The 19,684-nt window shown below is 41.5% G+C and overlaps 1 protein-coding gene across 5 annotated transcripts in view; it reads right to left on the bottom strand.

Annotated features, from left to right (window-relative positions):
* The window catches only part of gpat2 (glycerol-3-phosphate acyltransferase 2, mitochondrial), a 111,404-nt gene that overhangs the window by 53,888 nt on the left and 37,832 nt on the right, over positions 1-19,684 (bottom strand). For 2 of the 5 annotated variants that reach the window (XM_054610376.1, XM_054610372.1), the window contains exon 3: positions 910-980. The exons of the other annotated variants lie outside the window; for them this stretch is intronic. The gene's annotated coding sequence lies outside the window, so the exon portion shown is untranslated. The remainder of the gene's footprint in view (positions 1-909; positions 981-19,684) is intronic. 5 annotated transcript variants of the gene reach the window in all.

Raw genomic sequence — 19,684 nt, 5'->3', positions numbered from 1 at the left:
ATCTACACTCTCCCCATAGTTTGCTGATTGGACCGCCATGTATCTGAAAATAGAGTCGTGAGACATAGAATGGCTTTGTGAGGTCTGTTAGCCATCAAACTACACTTGGAGAAAACGAGAATAAAATGACAGCAGGGACAATGGTTACTATGGCGATCTCACCAAAATGTGCAATATCACAAACCACAGCTTTTGAATAGGAGTTCCTAATTTGGGCAATTCTGGTTCTAAATCACCAGAACCAGGAGATGATATTCCTGACCTTAGCCGCTGCTAAGGTCAGTTTAGTTGACACACCCAGTAAGTCCCCACCTGCAGTGGTTGAGACGCAGATAGCGCTGATCTGTAAGCCCTGAAAACGCTAACCAATCAGAGCAGACTTGGCGTTTTCGGGAGAGAGGATTAAAGAGACAGCCGCTAAAACCAAGTGTTTCGGACAGATAGTGAATAAAGGTATATTCAGACAGACAGTATGAGAAAAATGATACTGTCTGTCTGACAAGAAAAAGAAACTCCTGGACCACAATCATCTTCAACATAAGGATGTCCAAAGATGGCTGTCCTAGTGCCTGTCGTTGATCATCATCATACATAAAACACACAATCTTTGCTTATAGTACAGTCAGTTTACATAAATATCTTCATGTTTTAACATAAAAGCATGTAAACATGTTGCAGTAGACTCCAGAAATACAAGTATCCATCTGAAAGTGAACATTATATTTCTCCTTTAAAATATCAAAGTGGTATAATAATTAATTTGAATGAACAACTACATCCAAGCATTCATGTGTGTGTGTGTGTGTGTGTGTGTGTGTGTGTGTGTGTGTGTGTGTGTGTGTGTGTGTGTGTGTGTGTGTGTGTGTGTGTTTTTTTTTGCCTTAATTCTCCTGTGTGGAGGATGTTTACCTCGCATTCTTGCACCACCTGTCCTGATCGGCTGTCAGATTGGTGAGTGTCTCTCACTGGATAAGGATGTGCTGAGAGGAAGCCAAAACAGAATGTGCCGGTAGCAAGCTTTTTCAAATTTGAAAAATTCTCCATACAATAAATCAGAGCTTTAACATAGCAGCAAACAGTTATTTGTAATATGAAGATATGGTGGAATAATGTCTACCTGAACAGAGAATGAAGTCACTGTCCCTCTGTGTGTTGTGATCAGAGCTTCTCCGTGCTTTGTTTACATCATGTCTTTAAATGAATGTTAGTGCATGTGAGCGTGGCCCACTGGCTATCTTATGGCCACCGGTCTGCACTGCGCTCATATAACCGCTACAGTTAATAACGATCCCGATCAACAGCGTAGCCACAGAAGCGTCGATCTTTTGCTTCCCCCTCAGTTAGACACCGTTAGCTCTGTCAGCGCTGTTCTCTGCGAGCCACCAGCTCAACCGTCTCCATGTTGAGAGCTGTGTGGAGGTTGGAGATATGCTCTGAAGGGCTGCACCTAACCATTAGGTTTTTAAATTGTTTAATGTAATTATTTTTTATTACTCGATAAATCTGACAACTAATTATTTGATAACTGAGATCATTTTTTTGAATATCCGACTAATGTATAACAATTTACTCCAAAATAAATATCAAAAACTTTTCTGATTAACATTTAAATCTTTTGTTCAATCTTCTTCTCTTATGTAACAAGATATAGAACCCTATTTCTTAAATGCCTGATCATAAAAACACTGGACCTCAATTTCAAAAGGATTGCTCTGACACATTAAAGATTAATTTAATCACTGTACGTCATTTAGTGGGGAGAGAGAAGTAAACAGTCGGTGCTGTCTTGCTGCCTCTGCCGTTTCAACAGAGCTCTCCGGGTTGCTTTCACTTTCAGTGGTACTGCTGTGAAAAGCCATTTCCAATTTGAGGAGCACACAAAGCACTACATTGTTGGGTCTCTGTCTGAAATACCTCCACACGTTAGAGGATATTACAGAGGAGAGGATATTTTTGGGAGATCTGAAAAAGAAAATGCAAATGTATGCATGTTTCATCCACTATTGTTATGCAAAATAGCAGTTGGTTTAATAGATTTTTTTAATGATACACCAACTTTTTTTCCAATGTTTTTGTCATTTCCACTCATCTTTTTAATGCCCAAATTTAAACTATGCATAAAAGCTGGTGGATGGAAATGCACCTACCGACTGTAAAAAGTTTTTACCCACACTGTTACGACTTGTGTTTAAAGCCTCAGCCCCTCTGTTCTGTATAAAGTGTTTATTTAAATTTATGGAAATATGAACAAACACATGCTGGCATCTAAATTCTAATTTCTGGTATCAATTCATTTACCAAGACAGATTACTGATTTAAACAAATAACTGACAAGACATGACATTAAATGAACATAGTATATTCCCGAGATGTATTTGTACCATCAGCTCATAACTATTTGCGGGACCTTGCCTTTGTTATGGAGCCGTTTATACTGCAGCAGAGCAGAGTCACTCTTCAGCTCTCCATTCCCTTAAAGGTCAACACTGTCTAAATGAGTTTGCTCCAGGGCAATGCCACACATTTATTTGTCAAGTTTACAAAGTCGGACAAAGCAGGAACAGGAGCCCCAGGAGTTCAATTTGAAGCACGATATGCCAGACACTGGGTGGCACAGAGGAAATTGCACCCACCCACCCACCACCGCACAAAGTAAATCTCTGGCTTAGCTAAGTGCCCAATCAAACAACAGTGTTTACTTTTTTTTTGGCGTGGGAAGCACATAATTATTGTCACTGCAGTAGCAACTCCTATAAAAACAATAATGCATGGGGAAATAACTAGGAAGAATGAAATAATACACAGCCAAAAGGAAGTCTCTTAACAAATCAAAAGTAACTGTGACACATTGTTTTTCATTAAAGTATTAGCAAAACAAATACCCCACACAAACACTGGTGTGTCCTCGTCCCACAGCACCCGCTGTAGTTAGGTATGCAGCATCATCTTCTGCTGCTCGAGCTGAAGACACTACACTCCTGCATTATTCAGAATCATTTACCAAATGCAGTATTGATCAGAACAAACTCTGGAAGGGTAGTTGTCATACAGTATCATATCAGTCCTTGGGCAACATGTTACTGGTGCTGGGTCTTGGTCTGTGTTTTATTTTTATAATGACCCTCTCCAAGCTACAAATATTTTTCCTTGAGGCTCCCTGAGTGACTTACAAAAAGAAACAGGCATGATCCACTCTCGACCCAAAATACCACCGTTTTATGATGTTTCCGACCTTTTTAGGAGCTCTTCTTGTTTTGGTTGGGCTGAGGCTGAGACAGTTTCTGCCCTCTCAAAGCGAAACAACCGCTCCGGTGCAGCTCCACTATGCATGTACGTAAAGATACATATTGCCATGACACAGTCCCACCACTGGTTTTTCAACATCATAGTAACGATATAGAAACCAGAATTACCGCCCTGCGGTTTTATGCATCTGCCAACCAGGCAAGTGAACGTCCATGTCTTTAAAATTTTTGTTTTTTGAAATATACCAACAATATTTAGTCAATATTTATTTATAGTCGCAAAGCCAACATGCACTCGGGTATGAGATTAGCTGACTTAATCTGAAACCCAATGAATGATTAACAGGACATTTGGAGGAGCAGGTGTCTTTCACCAAAAGTATTTGCAAAACCATACACAAGCAACAATAAATGAGCATTAAAATAGACAGCATTGTTTGACTAATTTGCCTTGATTTGGCTTGGTATCAATGAAGTGGTCAATTTTGTCATTCTTAGTGTGTGTTCCGCCATGGAAACTGGTACTGGAGGTGGTAAAATATTTCGGCTGTGACTAAGTTTAAGTTGGTGAGGTTAACGAAGATAAAATGTAGTGACCGCGAGTCTGAAAGAATCAGAAAAATTGACTTTTGGGCTTTGTAACTGTCTAGTCTATAGCTTTTACCAGGACCAACAATTGGCTGTTTTTCTGCTCAACTGGTTTAGTAAATGAACTCTACTATGTGCTATACGGATCTGACAGCATATTACATTGCCTCTCTGTGCAGTGATATGTACTACAGGTTTAAGAGTAAAGACCAAAATAGCCTGCTCTTTGGCAGAATCCAATATCTACCCCTACAAAACCATCTGTGTAAAATAAATTTAATATCTACGTAGCTTTGACTTTAACAACTCACAAGAAAACAAGGGATGGTGACAGATTCACGGGGTGAGGTGCTGATGGCCCTCATAACGGGTCGGGAGGGTCTGAGTAATAATAAACGCTGACCCGCACATCACTACGGCCCGAGCCTATTTCCTGGCAATTATTTGGTAGCTGTAGGGAGGTAATTGAGATTTGGGTTTGATCATGCCACTGATACTTTCCTATTTCATCCATCTTTTCGCTCTCTGGGTCTGGCTTCTCTTAAAAACACTGAAATGGCCTTTGTACTATAATGCAGACACCACTCATCTGCGAGCAGCCTCCGGGGATCATGGAGCAACTGGGCTTTAAAGGCAAAGACAGTCAGAGGATAGAGAGGAAGGAAACAACTGCTAACGAAAGATAAAGAGGGATAAAAGAAAAGAACAGGTAGAGGTTTTTTGAGAGACTCTTCTTGGGTCTAACAGTCCTGACACCGAAGGCATGTCTTAGGAAACTTTAAAATTACTCTTGACAACTGTTGACAACCTTAACTCCACCAACTTAAGCTTCAGAATTGTTTTTTCACACCGGGCAAACTTTATAATAAGACTCCACAAAATTAGTTTCACATTTTCCTTGTTTTGAAGAAGCATATAATCAGATTCTGCTTTTATTCATTTTTCACAGAAAATATCCAAGCTGTTGACATGTTCCATTATGAACTTAACATGCAAGGTACTTAGTACAAAGCTTAAAGCTTTTCTTGGCCCATGTATGGTCAATGTGCTTAATTGTAACCTAATGGTTACAGGGATAGTCAGCAATACTGTCTATAACAAAGTCCTGGATATTATTTGTTCTGCAAGTCTCTGTAGTGGTCCCAGTAATATTTGTTCTCCAAGTGTACTGAAGGAAGTGTACTGATGGTAATGCTAGGCTAAAACACAAATAATTGAGGTCTGCATTAATTGAATAAATTCATCAAAATAATTATGCTCTTATCCTAAGAGTTATTGTGTAATAAATGTTACTTTGTTAAACATACCCACAGCCTCAAATGTTGGTCTTGAAGTACCAGGGAACTTTACTTTGCTTCCAATGTCGAAGTTGACGCCCACTTTGGTGAGCTGCAGCGTTTATTTAAGGACAAAGTGAAAAGAACACTACATTTACTACCACTTGACAGCTTTACTGTTAATTTCTTTTCCGCTCCGACCGCCAACACCTGTCTGCTCTGAGTGCATCCACAGTCGTTCTCTCTCACTTTCAACGCCCACACTACACTATTAACTTATGCATCAATTTGTCTCAACACCCTTTAAAAATTGGACTGAAATACGGCATGTTTAAGTCGTATATGCAGGAAACTCTAAACTCGTACAGAAAGCTTGAGTTACCACGTTGCGGTTGTTCGCCTCCACCAACCCGTCATGTTTACACCCACGTCTTACCAAAATGTCATCACTTCATTTTATAATAATAATAATAATAATAATAATAATCAATCCTTTATTAGTCCCACAATGGGGAAATTATTTCTCTGCATTTAACCCATCCCGGAGGAGCAGTGGGCTGCAATGAAGCGCCCGGGGAGCAACTTGGGGTTAGGTGTCTTGCTCAAGGACACCTCGGCATGTTGCCGGTAGAGGGGTTTGAACCACCAACCTTGTGGTTACGGGACAAGCGCTCTACCTCATGTGCCACAGCCGCCCCATCCTATTAGACATTTGTGTGAATTTGTCATAATTAGCATATACATTCTTGAGTTATGGCCTAACACGTGTTTTGTCAGTTCACAGTGACAGACGGACAACCCGAAAACATAATGCCTCCTGCTACAGCTGTCGCCAGCACAGATGGATCTAATCAGGTGTACCAAAAATTGCAATATTTTTCCCCACATGTATTAAGGAAGTTGATCACAGAGTCAACGACATCACCAGCAGATACACTGCTCTGCCTATTCTTTTTAGAGAGAACAGCCAATGGTGACAGTGAAAGACTTTAGTGCTCATAGCGGCTTCTGCTTTACTGCCACCCAGCCAAGAATAAGGTCGGCTGTGATTCTGAGATTTGCTCAACCAGTTGAATAATTTCTTTCTGATATCTTCTGCCTATGTTTGAGTCAGTAATCTCCTGTATTGAGCGGTTTTGGGTCAGATCAGGATGAGACAGTCCTGACACATTTACCAAAAGAAAAAGTGTAGGGGTGAAAAGATCATTGATTCTGGGTTGCATCCCAATTCCCTCTTAAACGATTCAACATCAATGTGCAAGGTCCTTAATTGGAATTCAGAGGACTGAGCGGACCGAGCACTCACTGCCAGCTAAATAGCCAAGTAGTCCCATCTGTCAGGCAGCCCCCTTTTGAGTCATATTTTGCAGAAGCAGGGGAGAGTGTAGGGGGAGAGCAGTGTAATTCATCAGTCGTGACCAGTGTGCTTTGCCTGCAACAAAAAACACACCTCTTTATTTTCCCCTTTTTAAAATAAATTATTCAAAATTAAAATTGAATCTACTTTGAGATTTCCAGACCAACCCTCAGGCACATTTCTCATTGTATTAAAAAGAAAAACGGCCAAGGCTTTATACCAGATCAACCAGACAACATCGGGCTGCATGAAAAAGCTAAATTATCATACTATACAATTGCGGATTGTTTGATAGGACTAGTCCCCGTTGGTTGGTGATCACAAAAAAAGGAAATTCTTGGGGGTACATACCAATGACATATACACAATTTCTTTGAGCTTAATTTAAACAACATATACAAAAATGCTAATGTCTGCTAACACGTGAATGGACTGAGCAGATGTGTGTAGAGGGATGTGTGTGTATGTGAGGAGCAACAGGCTGCAAGGACTTGCACTGCTTCCAACCAAGTGACATTCAGCTGGGATACGACACCTCTCAAACAGCTGCCTCACACACTGCAGACTACAGAACTCCCTAGTCACTTAACACCATGTCAAGTGTGTTGCACTGTAGCTTTCATCAAACATCTAAGTGTTAATGGAAGCTGATATTTATTGTTGGTGACAGTCCCATTTTTGTTGGAGCACATATTAGAATGAAGAAACAGAGAGAGGAGTAAACCGGGCCGCCACACGATGGAGTGTCTTGCCGGTGAGGAGGGGAACTAAATGATAATGACCTTGATTATGATCGCTCACAATGTTTATCACATGGACGGCACCTGGAGAAGTAGAGTAGAGAGGTGCAGATGAGTGGGGAGCCAGAGGACTGCACCTCAAACTGGAGGGAAACATGAGCAACACATGCTGCTCATCATCATCAGTGAAACGTCATGATTACACCAAGACCAACGCCAGAGTGGAAACCAGTGGGCTTTTGCACACAATGTGTCTGTAAGTGATTGATGATAATAATTTAAAAAGGTCGACGAAGCTTCAAACTTTTCGTCAGAGCCCTAATAATTACCCATGTAGCCCTAAGTACAGCAGAAAAATGTCCACTCTCGTTGGCAAAAGGAATGCAAATGATCTCCTTTTTGGCTATCATTTGGTTTAATACCGAACGTAAAGGGAGAGCCAGAAAATGTGAACAAAGTGATTTGCAAGCTGTGCCATAAACAAGTCGAGACTGAAGATAGAAACACCACAAATATCCACTCCCATCTTAAAACTCACTATCCAACAGAGTATGAAAGTCTGCCAACGACTCCAACCACAAAGAGCCCCCGCAAACAAAACTCCCATCATGGCGAGCAATCAGGCATCAATCACAGGACTGTCAACATTGGCGTTGATTGATCTGATTTATTGATTTCAGGATGGACTTACTGCCAATACATTGTGTCCTTTTATGGGTATTACAACATATGCATAACCATTCTGTAGATATTTATGTTTATGTGTCTCTCTGTATGTGTCTAAACAGAGGTGTTTAAAGACGTTTAAATCAGAACCAGACTTGTTAGTCTGATTATGACTTATTGTCTCCTCTGCTGTGTCACTTGGGCCGCCTCGGCTCCATCGACATCCACCTCATAGCCAGGTCTAAGACTATGAAGTGCTGTTGGCAGGTTTCGCCTGTCAGAACAGATAACTGCAGTTACAGTACTCACCCACTCTCCGTGAAATCTCTCAAGCAACTACAGGACCTGCTTGACTCCATAGATAATTGGTTTACGGAGGTGGTATTGGGTGTAAAGAATGTTTTTTATTTTAATGGCAAAAGATTTTTCTCCTGCACTGAGAGGTGAGGAGAACTAGATCTGAACGAATACGAGATGGTGTTCTGCCTCTGCATTATTAACATGAAAAAAAAAAACATGGCTGTGCATTTTACATTAAGGCTATAATGGTTACAGCAACAGTATTCCATCAGGTATTTAAAGAGACTGAGCTATGGTAGAGACACAGGAATAGGAAATTGTCTTCAGCTCCAGCTAATTCCCGGGCCAAGTTATGAGTCGCATTACCGTAAGGATGCTATTCATTAGTGTAATATTCAGAGTTTGAAGCTGCTAACTCAAAAGCAGTTGCATTCACTCACTATTCAATGCTCGGTCGTGCTGGCAGACACAAACACAATACAGCTCTACAGCTTTCATGCATCTCTGTCGGCTAATGCCCCTATAGAGCAAATGACCAGTGGAGTAGACGCTCACATTTATTCAATTCTTTCTGAGCTCTGGTAGGGACTGACAGGTGCACAGCATCTATAAAATGATGACAAACACAGATACCACAGGGAACCGAGTTAGCAAGGCCCCCCCCGGGCAATATTGACTTACTTTTTATAGATCATGCTCATTGTCTTAAAGTCTCTCTTTCTCTCTCTCCATCACTCAGAGGCTTCTCAGGCAAAAAGTGTTTACTTTGATGATAGCAGTGTTTCTCTCTCTTGACATCTGCTGACTGGCACTGGCAGGGTTCCAGCGGCGCTCTGCTCTATCTTTGATAGACTGTAGAAATTGTTTTAATTGCAGGGCTGTGACATACTTGGAAATGAATAACTGCTAGCTGTTTACTTAGCATAATCAATCCACTGGCTGGAGAGAAGTGTGTTCAACTAGGCTACAAGTTAATTGTGGGGACCGGTTGTTTATGGCACAGCTTTTAAATTGTGTTGCTTCTTGTTGAGCAAGAATGAGACTTTATGCATGGACATGGGCATAAACTTTAGTTCAGCACAATAGATTATACAGTGTACTTGTCTAAAGACGGACCCAGCGGTTGAGTCATGCACTGCACTTTAAAGGGCAACCACCTAATAACAGTTGAACTGAAAAGTATGTCAGAAGGCAAGCGGAACATGAGGATTTAACATTTACGGCGATGAATATAAGTGAAATTGCTTTACATTTTCTTGTTAATTGTCTCACTGGACGAAATGTCATTAATCATCATCATAAGTATTTAGTAGAAACTCAGCTGAGTCCTCTCCTGGTTGGAGGACAGAGATGCTCCATAGTCCTTTCCATAGTATTTGTCAGTGAAAAACAGCTTCAACTCCTCCAGACCCAAGCTAAGTTATCCTGTAGCTGGATGATTAGAGTGAAGGGGGTTAGTCCCGGGGTTAGAAAAAACTAACTCTGGGATGACCTTTAAGGTAAAAAAAATATATATTTTCAGTATTTCTTTTAACTGATAACGATCAGTCAATGGTTAATTATTAACATCCTTTGTAAGCAACATAAATTCAGCATGAATGCATAGCCTCTTTTACCTGACTCATCAATAAAGGACACCATGGGCAATTTCAAATTAATTCCTGTGAAATGAATATAATCAACAAAAGAGAAAAAATGGCTTTGTAGGTTGAAAGCACAGCAACAGTTTAGTGGAAGATACTACATTTACATTATTAGTCATCGGGGAAACCTGGTGGTGAATAGCAACAGCAAAGGCTTAATAAATGAATGGGCAACACCTTTTTAAATGCTGTTTTATAATCTCTTTTGAGCTTTTATCAAGGAGAAGGTTATCTTGGGCTGGGCTTAGATAACTTGTCTTTTAAATCCTCACGCATTTAAATTGGATCCCATAATACCCCCGGAGGAACTTCTCAGATTTTATTCTCTCGACTTGCACTCAAGCCGTTAAAGACACTTTATCTTAACTCTCACGCACAGAGACACACATTCACACACTCTCTTGCTTTCTATGTAAAAAAACTCCGTAACCATCTACCTATTATCCATATGGCTATGAAATATGTGTGCGGAGACACGCTATGATGGATGGGTCTGCCTTCACAGTACACTACCCTTTATGTCAGCTGTCCATCACACACCAGCTTGTTGTCTGTCTTTGTGGTCAACAACTCAGAAGTCCATTTTCCTTTCGTTAACCTCATTGATTTGTGTCCTTTTGACCAATGCTACCACTCAAAGACCATCCAGAACTGGCTACGAGCAGGACAATTCCCCCACTCACTCTCCTCCACGACTCCAGTCTACATTTTTGGTCATCCCACTCTGTCCACTCTAAATGCATTCACACGCCTGTTTCCCATCATTCTAACAACACAGGGCACCTATCTGGTCCTTATCCTGCACTCCTCAAACTTCAGCCTCAACTGTAGTGGCAGTCAATATTTCATATCTCGTGGTTAATATTTAGTAGACACCGAGTCTGGCCCTGTCCCGGACAAAGGCTCCATGACAGACATGCTCCACAGTCATGAACCTTGTTGTATGGCGCCAAAGAGAATAGGAAGTAAAATAGTGAGCCCCATAAATTCTGCATGAATCCAGCCTCTCATACCTGACTCACCATCACCAAAGGCCTGACACGAGGGCCAGTTTGGGAAGTGTTTTTTTTATGCTGACAACTTCAGCCAACCCACCTTCTGGTAAAATCCTGATAAACATTTCCTTAGAGATCACACACACACACACACACACACACACACACACACACACACACACACACACACACACACACACACACACACACACACACACACACACACACACACACACACACACACACACACACACACACACACACACACACACACACACACACACACACACACACAAGAGGTTAGCGGCTACAAACCACTCACATACAAGCGGAAGGTCTCCTATCATGACAGTGGCTTTCCTTCCATAAAACATGGAATAAAGAAAAGGAGGTACATGTGGAGGTGTTCGCACCAGGCTAAGAAGGCGGCCTTCAGACCCCGCCTTCCATTGGCCATTTCGATATCCCTCCTCACAAAGAGTTCCCAATTTCCTCAGTAACAGGCCACAGGCTGTTAGAATAGGTACAGCGACATTATCAACTGTCACCGGAGCCCCTCAGGGCTGTGTCCTCAGCTCCCTCCTTCACAGGCCCTTCACCTATTACCACATACTTCAAATACTTCGATGAAACTGCCATACTTTGATGACCCAGTGAAAACAGCTCTGTAACACCCCTTAAAACTCCACTTCTCGATTCTCACAATGGTGCACTCACAACTACCTGCAGACAACCTGGACAAGACAACAGAGCTGGTCATTAGCGCATCAAAACGCATCCCACGCTGGACTGTACCCCAAGGCAAGACAGTTGAGCCGCTGAGCAGCTTCAAATATTTCAGGCACATTATGGACAATTAAAGATAAAGTTTTGATCTACACATCACTGACATCTATAAACCATCCCAACAAAAAAGGCTTCATGGTCCCTGTAAACTCAGAGCTTTGCCTGTTCCCCCCCACACATCCTGTTGTTGCTTTATAAAACCATAATCCAACCCATCCTGCTATACTGATCCCCCTGCTTCTACACCATCTCCAACAAACACAAACTTTCCAGCATCACAAACGCACTGCCTCCAAAATCATCTGCCTTCCCACACCCAGACACATCAGATATGAACCTCGGAGGCCGTCACATGTCTAGTCACAATATCAAATGACACTGATCACCATCTGAACCATCACTACACAATATTACCATCTCGTCAGAGATACAATGTCATTAAATGGAAAAGATCACGCTCCAGCAGGAGGTTTTTTCTTATGCAAAAGCTGAATTTATCAATCAAAAGGCGCGGCTTCAGCCAAGTAACATAACAGGAATACAAGCAATAATTGAGCAAATCAGAGTATATATTGATTTTCTGTACTGTTTATATCTGATCTGTATGTTATGTGTATATATGGATGCTGCTTTGTGACTTTCTTTGTGTGTACTGGCTGTGGAAACAAATATCCCTCTGGGACAAATAAATCTAATCTAATCTTTTACTACAGTGAAACATGACCGAAAAGAACGTGTCATTATAAGCATCACAGAATCCAATACTATCAAATTTAGACAGGGGTGTAGTCATCCACTCAGGAGGGCTGATTTGTATACCAGCTGCATAGTACTGATACTGCATATTAAGGCTCATGCTGGTAGTTATCATTCTGCATTCTGTCTGACAGCAGGCAGCGTGGTGCTCAGCAGAGCTGGCAGTGTTCGGGGGGGAATTGGCTCTGACGAGGTTCTAACTTGCGGGGACTATTTTCTGGCTGCTGGCAACAAGCGGCCCTGAGGGCTTTATCAGCCAGGAACACTCGCAGGGAGTCAGTCCCAATGACCGGACCATTGAAACCATTACCGCACAATGACAGTCAAATCGATCTAGACAACAATACCAAAGTAGAAATCTGTAACTTGCCGTGACAAGACATTGCACAGCTGTTTTGATGGGTGGTGGTGAGGCCTGTGGGTTATTCAGCCATTTAAACATTGCATTACATTACAGTCATTTAGCAGACGCTTTTATCCAAAGCGACTTACAATCAGTAGTATATTACATATCATTCACCCATTTACACACTGATGACAGGCTACCATGCAAGGTGCCGCCATCAGACTCTAACTAACATTCATGCAACATCCAGTCCACACCGATGGCAAGCCTTCGGGAGCAACTTGGGGTTAAGTGTCTTGCCCAAGGACACATCGACTGCCGAAGCCGGGTATCGAACATCTGATTGGAGAACTACCTTGCTCTCCACTACGCCACAGCCGCCCCTAAACATGTGAAATTGAACAGTTGAGTGGTGCTCATGCTTTATTTTGATGGGTAAAACTATATTCAACTGTGCTGACTGTGTTTAGCAGCATTTCTCACTGTCAAAACACATAAGATATGACCTGACAAGCCAGACAAGCTAATGCAGCAGAGCGTCACATTAACTCAGGTTGTGTTATTTTTACAGTTCTCCACCACACAACTTGGCATAAACAAATAAGTCTTGAATAAACATTAGTAAGTAGCATTATTAAGTTTTTTCCATGCAAACACTTTACCTGGGCGAGGCACCCATATATGTTAGATTCCATCCAAGAATATTTGGCAACCCGTTTTAGCATTCTTTATTTTATTTATTTATTTATTTATTTTAAAATCGGTCCAAAAACAATGACGCCATCTGAGTTGACTTAAGCAGTGCACTAGTGTCCGCAGTACGTTGCCTAGGAGCTGATCAGAGAACTTCAAGGTTCATTATAGATCGTAACCCATTGTTTTATTTATGATTTTATCCACCTGGTGGCAACCCATCTCCTTTTAATCAATGTTTGTATTTTCACCAAGGTATATAGGTCCCACTAGCGACCAAGCAAAGGGCCACCTGCACTACCTACTGTGCACTCAAATCACGAGCTGGCTTCAACTTCTCTGCCAGACAATCCTGCGTTGGTTTTTGCCATGAGCGCTCTGCGTCAACAGAGCAGATCCATTCAAATAAATTAGTTTTCTGACTTTTATTTATTTTTTGTTTTTGCCCCCATTTGCCTGTGCACAGCTCATCATATAATCTTATTATTCGTTGAGGAAACACTTGGGGTCCAATGATCTCCCTGTTTAATGGAAAGACAACAGAATCATTGTCATGAAAAAAAAAATTGGATTGTGATGAATCGAAATCCAGATTCCAATGAATTGCGCAGACCTTCTTAGAATCGGCCCTGATAAGAAACGCTATAGATCTCACTGATGCACTCAAACGGCACACAGACAAACATGTTTTGACAGTACCCGATTATTCAACTCACATGGAAAGTTTAATAATTCATCACACTTTACAGCCACACTCATTAAAAGACCTCTTTTACATTTCATAAACGGCTATTCAGTGTTGCAAAATACATTCTATCAGAGAGTCACGAATCACAAAACGCAGTCACAGAATAAAAACAGAGTGGGTGGATTCTGTCACTTAACCCAATCCCTGCGCCCTCCTCTCCTGCTAGACCCCCCTCCTGCACTTTTTTCTCCCTAAATGGAATTTCCCATGTATTTGTGTCTCCGAAAGCTTGACCCCAGTTCACCGTTTTATATTAGTCCATTAAATGCATTAAAGGGCAAATGCGTGCAATTTATTCTTGTTGGCAAACATGAGCTGTCAGAGCGGCCGATGAGACTGTATGGGGGGAGTGGATTTTACATGCAACCCCTCTGTTTAAACAAGCTGCTGGGTCTGTGAACTTCCATCCCATTTGCTCAGAGACCCTATCTGACCCTCCCTACTCTGACGAACGAGGGGGGAAAAAAATCTAAGCTAATGAAAAAAACTGTCGTTTATCTCTATAAACAAAGCATTCTGTTTCACAACAATGCACAGTGAAGTGCTCTGCCGTGGACAATGAGATGGGTTTGGTTGCAGGTTGAGGATTCATTTCGTTTTGATTGATTATATTAAAAGCCCTCTTCAGATCTGAACATGGTGTTCTTGTTCTTGGGAGTGGAATAACGCAGCTCTCTAAACAGTCCTACTCCGGTTTCACCCAGATAATTAGGTTGACAGGTTTGAGTCCTCGTGTTGGTTTATTTCATCCGCTTCAAACTTTTACTCTGGACCCCAGGAAGGGTGGCTGATGTATCTGCATCAACTAATGGGGATCCTGATAAAAACAAATACTAACTTGATTTTTGTCAAACAATGGTTTGTCTGTTTCATGACTTAAGAGCTCTAATGTTTAGTATGTGTGTGTGTCTTGTAGCATTTATCTTTCTAATTTTGATCTTTCATTCGTCCTCAATACAGGTCTGAAAAAAAAGTTAAATCACAACAATCACACTAATCCAGCAACACACTGATTAATGCAAAGTAGTTGCATATTTAAATCAAAATTATTTTTCAAAAACTGCATGAAGTTGTTTACAAGTGTGATACAAGCACAGCTAAAACCAAGTGAGAAAAGTCTCTACGTGAGGAATGCTCTGGGCTGTTTACCAAGGGAAACTTGCCACATCACGCTTAATGCCCTGAAATAAGCGGAGGCTGCCAGAAACTATTTTGGCCGTGTCAGCTTATGGCTTTTATTAAGCTGTCTCTTTGTTGTTTGGCTGCGACATCTGAGTGAATTCTACCGGGCGCGCACTATTTTAAGACCTCCTGCTGTAAGCCTGCCATGTTATTGACTGGGCACCTCTGTAGCCTAAAGCATTCTGACAGTTGTCAACACTGGCGTGCCGAAATTTTAATATGCAACAAAATCAATACGTCATTCACTTCACAGCCCATTACAGGGACACCCATCAAGGCAGGTGTTGCCCTGTATTGCAGAAAATTAACAACGTCACACAAGGGGCTGAATGAAAAATCTTTGTCTTTTTTTATTCAAATTGTGTGATCACAAAAAGGTTATTTCATGCTCAAGATAAGTTTGTTCTTTAATTTAAACTATTTTTTATTGTCTGGCCTGCTGCCTCTCGTCTTTATCTGTTATCGGTTGTTCATCTGACTGCTGATTACTACAGCAGATACTGTGATGCATCTGGATGCAGGGCGCCACAGATCTTTACCCCTTACATAATAGAATAATGATGTCCATTAGGACCTTTTATGTCTTGTTGTTGTTTAACTTAATGTAGTTATGTGATGCTTAATTTATTTTATCGTTTACTTACCCATTTACTTTCATACTAGCCTTTGTTTAGACTGCCAACATAGTTTGGACCAATTACTAAACAAGAATGTTTGACCCAGAGTCAGCGATGTCCTCCAGTTTGACCACTATCAGACTAATCATATTATAAGCTGTGCTCAGGACCAGCCATGAGAGTCAGTTGGGTATGAGGATACTTTGTGATTGTTTGTTTATGTTCTACTCAAACATTAAAATCTCTAGTATACATCAACAAGTGGTCAAAGCATGTAGCAGATACTGTAGGTGTCTTTAGGACACCTGGCAGTATCCATCATCTGGAAAATTGTGTTATTTCACGCTGATGATGACTTGATGCTGAAGAACAGTTTTTTTAATCTGCCATGAAATAAACAACTAATTGACACTTGTTCATACTTCAAGAGTCTTTATTGTTGGCCACAGTATTTCTTTGTGGCTTGACGTGACACTTTTGCTTCGAGTTTGATTGCATATGTAACATATTGTTTTATAGGCCAATAATATCTGAATATATATCTACCCATATACTCTGATCACTGTTTCTTAGGTTTGTCCTTGTTATTCTTTTAACAGGGCACGTCTGGGGAGCTTTACAATTCAGAAATATATAATATAATTTAAGAAAATCAGGGTTTATGTCAGTGTATTGCAAGCCCGGTGAATATATTTATGCATTTTAAAGTAAAAATGATTTATTTGACCGTTGCGAGTCTCAACCATGGAAAACTGGAGAATATATGTACGTCCAAATGAGCATCCATGAAATCATGACACAAATATGTTGTCAATAACTCGTTGGTTTTAATGATCTTAATTTCTGCCTGTCACACATCATCAAAGCCTCTAAATGAAAGGCTCATTCTGCGGACGAGACTGTCCAGGAACGCTAACATGCGGGAGGATTTGGCCGGCAGAAGAAAAAAGTAATCTGCTGAATAATGAAAGCTCAGATTATGATGACTAGGGTGTAATAACTTCTTCTCAACTCTCAGTGACCTTGTATGCAACTGCCAAAAATGTGGAGAGGCACCCCAAGTGGAGGAGTTTTCACTACAAACAACACCTATAAAGGGAGACAAATCTGTGAAAGTACAGCTCCTAATGCTGGAACGGACTACAAAATGAACAGTCAAGGGCAAGCAAAGATAAAAACAGAAAAATTGTTGACACGGAATGTTTCATCTGGATGACAGAGGTTTGGTTTAAACCACAGCCTGAAATTTTTCATTTCTGGCAGGCCTGCCTCAGTGATGACTGAGGCGGTTCCAAAAGCAGACAACCGAGAAACTGCTCTGTCACCTTGTAACCTCAGTAGTTATGTAAAAAGAGCTTATTGATAATGGCAGGTAAGATAATTAAATATGTCTGAGCTGAGCTGAGCTCAGACATCCGGAGAGAACTGCTGCTCCATCGCATTCGAAAGGGGCCAGCTGAGGTTGTTTGGGCATCTGATCAGGAGGTCTCCTGGATTGGAGGTTTTCCAGGCATGTCTAACTGATGAGAGGTCCCTTGGGACAACAAGAACGCGCTGCCAAGATTATTTATCTCATCTGGCAGTGGAGTGCTTCGTTGTTCCCCAGGAAAAGATGGAAAACATTGCTAGGGAGAGGTAGACCCGGCCCCAGATAAGCGGTAGAGAATGGATGGATACAATATATCTGAATAAATTAACAAAGACCTCTGGAATGAAGTGACCTGCTGAAATCACAGACTGTATTTGGGGTTACTTTACTTAGGGCCTTTGTCGGGCAGAAACAGTAGACAGATGACAGGAAATGAGGGGGAGCGACAGATTGGAATGATATGCAGCGAAATGCCACGAACCGCACTTGATCCCAAGACGTTGCGGTTCAGGGGGCACCTATTTGAGGATTCTTGGCAAATGTCAGGTGAGCTGCGTGACATTCTTTCAAATCAACCTATAACTGGCTTATACGAAACCGTTCACATTTCCTGTCATTAACAATCAATCATGGGTTGGTCTTTTTGTGAGAAAATTTCCTTGCAAGAGTCGGCTAATTAATATGACCGACCGGCATCGGTTACTACGCCAACCACTAAAAGCCCTAGTAGAAAACTGAGACTGAAACTTCATAGATAAAGGACTTTCTAACTGTCTGTTCCATTCCGTCAACAATATAAGACAGCGGAGTGCCACACCTGAATGAATCAAAATACCTTTAGTTGCAGTCACTTCCAAATTTTAGTTTCAAGAGGTAAATCAATACTCATTACAACCAGAAGCTCCCTCAGCTCAGATGCGTGTCCATTTTGGACCTGCAGTTTGAGCTCCGTCCAGAGGTGGAGAACTCCGCTCCTCACAGCAGCCACGCTGCTGTAGACCCACGCTGTGCTGTTGAAGCTGCTTGAGGAAAGGTAGGCAAAGTAGAACCAGAACCAGGACTGCACAGGGGAAGACCCTGCTGCAGTAAAAATGAGATGTCCACTAAAGGGACTCTTGTCATCTGAAACACTACCGCTTTTGTCCACAGGGACCGCCAAAATCAACACAAAAAGAAAGTTCCTCTCAGAAGCTTTCAATCACTGCAATATTAATCAATCCTTTATTAGTCCCACAATGGGGAAATTATTTCTCTGCATTTGACCCATCCCGGAGGAGCAGTGGGCTGCAATGAAGCGCCCGGGGAGCAACTTGGGGTTAGATGTCTTGCTCAAGGACACCTCGGCATGTTGACTGTAGAGGTGTTCGAACCACCAACCTTGTGGTTACGGGACAAGCGCTCTACCTCATGTGCCACAGCCGCCATATATTTGCCATATTATTGCCATGGTCAGAAACATTGGAGAAACTAGCAAGAGAATGCTACATTTTGAAGGCATCCAACCAAAAAAAACTGCCCAACTTTTTTTGGGCTGTTTTAAATTTTTCAAAGCCCCTCACCCAAAGTTATTGTTATAAAACTTTTTTTATTTTATTTTTTTAATTCTACATACATAAATCAAATATGACCGTTGCATTAACCAATTCTAAGTATTTAGGATCAGTTGAGTTCTGCTCGCTCTTGCGGAGCAACCCGGGGCACAGTGTCTTGCTCAGGGACACCTCAACACGCAACAAGAGGAGCCGAGGATAAAACCGCCAACCTTGTGATTAGATGATGACCCGCTATTCCCCCTGAGCCACAGTCAACCCCTTAAAAATATGCCCCTTTTTTTTTTTTTTTTATCATCATTGGATATCATGTGAAACACTAGGAGGGAGGGAGAATTGGTGTGTGTGTGTTGAATGTGTGTGTGTGTGTGTGTGTGTGTGTGTGTGTGTGTGTGTGTGTGTGTGTGTGTGTGTGTGTGTGTGTGTGTGTGTAAGAAATAGAGCAAACGCGAGGTTTGGGACAATTCTGCTCCGAATGTCGTCTACCTGCGTCGCCTCCCTACGTGTTCTCGCTGCAGCCATTGGATGACATTGAAATGAACAATTTATTCCTTAAATTAAAAAAAATATATAACAATAATAATAATATTAATAATACACACCTTTCTGCAGCACCACAGACCCAAAATTCGGATGAGGACATTGGAGACGAGTAATCAGTAGGCGATACCTTGTTGAAAAAGGCCAAGACCTTCTCTTTCAGACAGGAATGGCTCATGCATTTTATGTAGCTGAGGTATTGCAGTGTATTTAGTTTGCACTGCTCTCACTGTGGTGGAATTTTTATTTTTTGTGCGGTCACTCCGTGCGCTTCTGGAATCCTTTT

This window comes from Anoplopoma fimbria, chromosome 13, assembly GCF_027596085.1.
Source record: "Anoplopoma fimbria isolate UVic2021 breed Golden Eagle Sablefish chromosome 13, Afim_UVic_2022, whole genome shotgun sequence".
NCBI classification, from domain to species: Eukaryota; Metazoa; Chordata; class Actinopteri; order Perciformes; family Anoplopomatidae; genus Anoplopoma; species Anoplopoma fimbria.
This window is presented reverse-complemented; position numbering and strand designations above follow the sequence as displayed.